Here is a 7,516-nt window from a genome sequence, read left to right on the forward strand (position 1 = left end):
CAAGAAATCACCCCCCAGGGGGGATGGTCACGCCACAACCCCTTCTCCTCCATTCTCCTCTTGGGATCTTGGGAACGCACGTACACACGCGCGGCGTGAGGTTTAAGCCACCGGGTCCGGGACGTGAACCGCGGTCGACTTCGTGGGAGTCCAGCGACATAGCCATTATGCTAACTGCTGGTTCCCTGGAGTGTTTTTCAAGCTACCAGGGTCAGGACCTGAACCACAGGGTCAGCCATGTGGCACCTGCCTCCCTTAATGACTACACCATGGGGTTGGCCCAATTCTTTGTTCTTTATTTTGTTTGATTTATCAGCAACATTTGACATGGAAAAATCATTCCCTCTATTTTTTTTTTTAACAAAAACTACACTAATCTCATTTTCCCCAAACAAAACAATTTCAATTACATTATGTATCCATCACACTATGGTTTCATTTTTAAGTCTCAAAATCGAAATCTCACTTAGAATTTATATGAATAGTTATTCAAGACCACCCAATTACAGTCACCCTTCCTAACTAATGAAGTTTCTTTATTGATTTTCTTTTCCTAAAGTTTCCTAATATCCCTTTTATCCAAAAATTTTTTTCTTTTCTATTCGGGGGTGGGGGTGGGGATGGTTACCATAGAATGTATGAAAAATCACCTCCCAGGGAGGATGGCCACACTGCAATCCTTCTCCTCCATTTTCTTGCCGAGATTTTGGGCACGCATGCACACGTGTCTGGTGAGTTGCAAGCTGCTGGTCTGGCACTCAAACCATGGTCAACCATGTGGGAATCCAGAGCCTTAACCACTTCACCACATGCTGGCTCCAGCTCCCATGAAATTTTCACTTTATCTATTTCACTATGATTTGGTCACATGAAAAACAAAACAAAACAAATCTGATGAATTCTTTGGAATACCACCTACTTGAGGACCCATATTTACTCTCAAATAAGGCACCCACTAACCACTTGTGCCTACTGAACCCTTAAAATGTGACTAGTCTGAATTAAGAAGTGTCAAAAGTGTGAAATACACACAGGTTTCAGATCATGAAAAAATGAAAATCACCTCAATAATTTTAAACTTTTTTAATTACCAGAGGGTGTATGTGCTCACCAGAGAAAGAGAGAAAGCACCCTTCAATGGGTGTGGTCATACTGCAATCCTTTTTCCTCCATTCCTCTATCCCATCCCATGTACATGTACTGAGTCCAGTCTGTTTTACTCTCAGGACTTGGGGCACCTGTACACATGCACACACTCACTGTTTTTCAAGCTGCTAGGACTGAGTCAAACTATACAATCTGGCTCCCTGTAAATAGGGCTTTACCACTGTGCTATGGCACCAGCCTTCAAATGATTTTTAATATTGATAATATGCTGAAATAATATTGTAGTAAGTTAAATAAAACAAATTATAAAATGAATTTTACCTATTTTTTTCACTTTTAAAAATATGACTGCCAGAAATTTCAAATTTCATATATAATTCTACACACTTGCTGTTACCAGAAGCAGGTATCTGCTTCCTTTCACTTTACATACATGTATATCTTTAAACTGGTGTCATAGCACAGTGGTTAAGGGAGCAGAATTCCACCATGGTTCAAATTCCAGTCCTGGTGACTTGAAAAACATACCAGGCATATGTGTGTGCATGACCAAATCCTGATGGGATGGAGAAATAGAAGGAAAAGGATCACAGTGTGACAATGCCTCATTGGGGAGTGCTCTCTCTCTCTTATGAATGAATGTACTCTCTGGTAATAAAAAAGAAAATAAAAAGAAAAAACATATATGTATATCTGAGATATCGTCCTAAGTCAGAAATATAGATTGCCATAATTATTTAAAACTTTATTTATTTATTCTGTAAGTGAGGGGAAAAGACAGAGACAGAGATACAGTACCCCCCAACAGGGTCCTGATGTTGTGACCTACCCCCGCTTTAGCTGGCCTAGACGATGGGCACATGTTTGCCTGGCATGTTCAGGGAGATCTCTAGACATGAACTGGGAACTCATGTGGGTCTGCCTTGCAGAACATCACATTTTACTGCCATCCCAGTGCCCAGTCAATAACAGCACTCTTTCTAACAGATGATTAATATTGTGCAGACACACTTTAGGAGAACCTTTATTTTTCCAAGTACCATTGTCTGACTGCTTGTGTCTTCCCAAATTCATATGTTGAAACTTAATCCCCGATATAATAGTATTAAGAAGTGGGGCCTTGAGAAGTGATTAGGGGGCTCTGCTCTCATGAATTGGATTAGTGCCATTATGCAAAAGGCCCAAGGGAGCCTGTTAGTCCCTTCTGCCCTTCCATCACGTGAGGATACACCAGAAGGTGCCATCTTTGAGGAATAAGCCCTCTCCAGATACCAAATCTGCTGGTGCCTTGATCTTGAATTTTCCAGCCTCCAGAACTGTGAGTAAAGCATTTCTGTTGTTTATAAATTACCCAGTCTAAGGTGTTTTGTTATAGCAGCCTGAATGAACTGAGTTCAGCCTGAATGATCTTGAACTTTCCAACCTCCAGAACTGAGTAAAGCATTTCTGTTGTTTATAAATGACCTAGTCTATGCTGTTTTGTTATAGCAGCCTGAATGGACTAAGACAATTAATAGTCCAACAGTGAACAGCCTTCTGTATAATCTCTTTGGGCAGTCACACTTCACCTTTCTTTATTGCCAGAGGGTATACCCACTCTTCAGAAAGGGCATATTTGTTCACTCTTCTCTAAGACTCTAGCTCTAGAGACTACCAGATGTGTGGGTCTTCTTTTCCCACCTCACTACACCTTATGGATCTCTCCATCTCTGCACACTGCTTTAGAATTTTTCCCCCCAGGAAAGTCAGTAGTGAGCCTCACTGTAAAGGCCAAATCTCCTATAACTTTCCTGTAGGCTTGTTTGTCAGACTTCATCTCTCTTCAGAGCTTCAACTCTGGAAACCAGACAGCCAAACATTATGTCTCATATTAACCTTCTAAAGCAAAACTAATTTAATGATTATCTTCCTCCAAGAAAGGAAGCTGGTTTGCATTAATTTAAAATCTTAGAGAATAATAAAAGTTTTTTTTTCTGCTCTTAGAACAGACATAATATAAAAATTAATTTTCATCTGTTGGCCCTAAGAGCCCATTATGTCAGCCTAATACAAGACAATTCTTAATAGTCTTTCCCAGGAAGACTGCTGTTTTTCTAACAGAAAACTGATGGCGGCAGACTTACTTGTGATTAAATACCTAAGGATCTGATACAAACAAAAAGGGTAACACCACAACATAGAGGAATGAAGGCTATGAAAACAGCTCACAATAAAGTATGTGTTTATAAAACTACCTGCAAAAAAGAAACTCTCCTGGAAAAAAAATAACAAGAAAAATCCGAGAGTCAGGAGAAACATAAAGAAGGAAAAAAGAAGGCAACCCGATGCATAATGGATAATTGCTCTTTTCTGAACTTGTCTTGGCCTGGAAAGGAACAAGAAAGCATTTGTCTTGGCATCCAATTTGTTCTCACAAGGCGTGGGTTCTATGCATTTCTAATAAAGAAGCCACCATGTACGGAGCAGTATCTGAGAAAGCAGAAAACATGTTTTCCATTTGTAATTCAAAATCTTCTGCCTATGTTAGGGTTCTGCACCCACAATGGCTAAACTTAGTAACCATAATTTAACCACTTAACTAAGGTAGTCTTTTACAAATAGAACAAAACAAAACAAAAAGAAACCCAATTCTGTGACTCTGGTGGCATCTGGGGATCTGCATTCTGGAAAAGCTTCCCACATGTACAGGTGTGGGTGTGTGCACGTGTATGTGTGTGTGTGAGAGAGAGAGAGAAAGGCAGAGAGAGATAAAGAGAGAAAGAGAGAGAACCAGGACCTGTTCCCTCTTTCTGGTAATAGCACTGCAATCTTTCTTGGGAAATCAATACTTCTTGTTCTCTATGAATGGAGGTGATTTAACCCTTTAGTTCCACGTTGGGCACATCACCCAGCTCCAGCTAATTATCATGTTTCATTCCCCTCTGGCCGATGGAGTTGGTTCAGAAAACCCAAGAAAGCCAATGAATGTCAGCTCTGGGACATGTGCTAGAATTACTGAGAAAGAAACCATATTTTTCTGCTGGGGTCATACATGGTGAAAATGTAAGCCTGGAATTAACTTTCTTTGGCTCCATGAGGAAAAACCTAGAGAATAAAAGCCAACCCAGAAGACAGAGGTTACTGATGACATTTAAGTACCTACATTTATCTTCTCCCAGATTTTGATCTATCCCAGCATTTTACAACTGTATAAATGAATAGTTCTCCCTGGCTTGTCATTCATAGCCTTTGAAAATATTTTAAAATGTTTTAAACTATTGGGAAGGCACTGATATCAGCCAACTGGAAAAGATACTGACGTGCTACTGGTCCTGCTAATAGCTAAAGAAGTGTCCAATGGTGATTTGGGGACAGGTAGGGTGGCATGGTGTTTAAGATGCTGGACTCCCACATGTGTGACCATGGTTTGAGTCTCAGACCTGGCAGCTTGCTTTCTCACTTTCCCTCGCTCTCTCTATTCCTCTCTGGTGAATTAAAAAATAATAAGTAAAATTAAATACATAATAAAATAAAAAAAATAATTTTAAAAAAAAAAAAAAAAGAATTGTCCAATGGTAATTTCACTTCAGTAGCCAGAAGTAAAAACCACCTGACCATCGAGGCAATACCTCACACTGAGCCACCTTTCACCTGGAAGCAGAAGCACCACAGACATTGGTGCTGCAAGAGGTTAAGAAAGCACAGTCATGCATGATGAGTGGCAGGTACAAGCCAAGCTTCGAGCTCACTTGGGCTGAGACTAGAGCAGCTCATAAGAAAAACGCTCTCTGCATGAAGCAGAGGGTTCCTGACCTTACTTACAGGAGCTGGGTAGTAATGTAGAAGATTCCAGCATGACCCCAGAGGACTGGTTTGTAAAGTATGTCCCTGGTTAGCAGTACCAGCGTTATCTGTGAGCCTGTGGGAAACACACATCCCAGAAATACATCCTGACCTTGTAAATCAGAACTCTGGGGAAAGCCCAGCACACTGTTCTAAGAAGCCTTCTTCCCTGTGTCTTATACTTGAGAACCATTGTACCAAAGAGCACCGTCCTCAAACAGCTTCCTGAGCCCCAGCCCACATTGAGCCTGAGATTTGGGATTAGGCTTGAAATTTGCATTTTTTCTTCTTTTTTTGGGGAGAGGTTTTGCTATAGGGCGCGTGTGCTCGCCAGAAAGACAGAGAGAGACAGAGAGACAGCAAGTGAGAAATCACCCCCCAGGGGGGATAGCCACACCACAATCTCTTCTCCTCCATTCTCCTCTTGGGATCTTGGGCACGCACACACACACGCTCGGCGTGTTTTTAAGTCGCCGGGTCCGGGACTCGAACTGCGGTCGACTACGTGGGAGTCCAGCGACATAGCCATTATGCTAACTGCTGGTCCCTGAAATTTGCATTTTTAACAAATTCCTAGGGAATGCTGATACTGCTGGTCCAAAGACCATACTTTGAGGACCTCTGACTGAGAGGCTGACCTTGATGCTATCCCATGTTGAGTGTCGAGATTCTTTGACCTTTTGGAATGTGCCTCGTGCGTTCAATCCTGCTGATGCGTGACCCTGCTAACTTGGCTTATTTGTGGTTCTGTCTCACAGAATGCTGTGGTCAGAATGACAGAGAGCAGCAATTGGATAATTTAAAATAACTCATATTCATTAACTGAATTTCTTAATCATCGCTCAGAAACAAACAAAAAAAACAAGAGATACATTTCTTTAAAAAAATAAAAAATGCCAGAGGGTGTGTGTACTCACTGGAGAGAAAAGGAGGGGAGTAAAGTGAGAAAGCATCCCCCAGGATGGATGATCATACCGTGATCCCTTTTCCATTTTTCCCTCCTTTCAAGATTTGAGGAATGCACGTACATGCACCCAGCATGTTTTTCATGCCACTGGATCCAGGATATGTACTGCACAGAAGACCACGTGGAATCTAGCTGCTTTAAGCACTATGCCTCCAGCTGGCCCTAGATATATTTCTCAAAATGTATCTGCCTCTATTAGCCTTCCTCAGACAAAGTAGGTGTTTCTGTACCTCACTTGTACACACTCCCAAAAAGATTTTTTTTTCAACCAGTCCTAACCAGTGTCCTGAGTATGGCTCTCTTTTTCCGAAAAATGTAACAAAGCAAGACCAGCAGGTGGTACAGTAGTTAAGGTTAGTGGACTCCCATATGGTCAGTTGTTATTCAAGTCCTGGACCCAGTGGCCTGAAAATCATGCTGGACATATGTGTGTGTATGCCAAAATTCCAAGAGGAGAAGAGGACAGGAGACTGTGGTGTAACCATCCCTCCTGGGGGGTGATTTCTCATTTTCCCTGTCTGTCTCTTTCTTTCAGCAAAAGTACACACTCTATGGCAGAAAAAAAAAAAATCTTTAAAAAAAAAAAAAGGCAACAAAGCAAGACAAGCTTTGTTCTGAGGGTATGGAAGGTGGAAAAACTGGGCAAAGCTGGAGGATCTTTTTTTTTTTTCTTTTTTTTAATTATTTTTATGCTATAGGGCTCGTGTGCTCACCGGAGAGACGAGAGAGAAAAGGCAAGAAATCACCCCCTGGGGGGATGGCCATGCCGCAATCCCTTCCCCTCCATTCTCATCTTGGGATTTTGGGCACATATGTACATGTGCCCAGCCTGAGTTCAAGCCTCTGGGTCCAAGACTTGAACCATGGTCAACTATGTGGCAGTCCAGCAACATAACCATTACGGCATCTGCTGTTTCCAAAGCTGGAGTTTCAATCAGGCAAGAGGAGGGAAAGGCTGAGAACTTTCACGTACATGTTCATGATTTTGTCCCTAATATCTTGTGCCAAGCAATTTTTCAACTTTCCATAATTCGTTGACTGAATTCTCACGTCAATACTGTGACATCAGTTATTTCACAAGTGAGTTGGCTGAGGCTCAGAGGGGTTAAGCAACTTGTCCAAGTTCATATGTGTGGTGAGTAAAGACAGAAACTTGAAGCCTAAGCCCTTGGACAGAAACTTAAAGTCTAAGTCCTTGTTCTTGAACAAGCATAAACAGGTGGAAGAAATCAGTAGATATGACTAAATTTAAAAATGAAAACTAAAATAAAAAAAAAAATTTCTAAAACCAACATACAGCTGTATAGACCAGTGACTAAGGAAGCTGGATCTTACATGGTTGACTGCAGTTCAAGTCTTAGTTCCAGTGGCTTAAAAAGCACACTGGGCATATATATGTGTGTGCTCCAAATCCTGATAGAATAGAGAAATAGAGGGGAAGGGGTTGTGGCATGACTGTGCCCCACTGAGGAGTGTTTTCTCACTCACACTCCATCTCTGTCTCTGGCGAGTACATGTACCCTCTGGCAATTAAAAAACTGAGGCCACGGACCAGCAGTTGGCGTAATGGCTATGTTGCTGGACTCCCACATAGTCGACCGTGGTTCTCATCCCGGACCC

The sequence above is a fragment of the Tupaia chinensis genome, unplaced genomic scaffold (assembly GCF_000334495.1).
Source record: "Tupaia chinensis unplaced genomic scaffold, TupChi_1.0 Scaffold000394_1, whole genome shotgun sequence".
NCBI classification, from domain to species: Eukaryota; Metazoa; Chordata; class Mammalia; order Scandentia; family Tupaiidae; genus Tupaia; species Tupaia belangeri.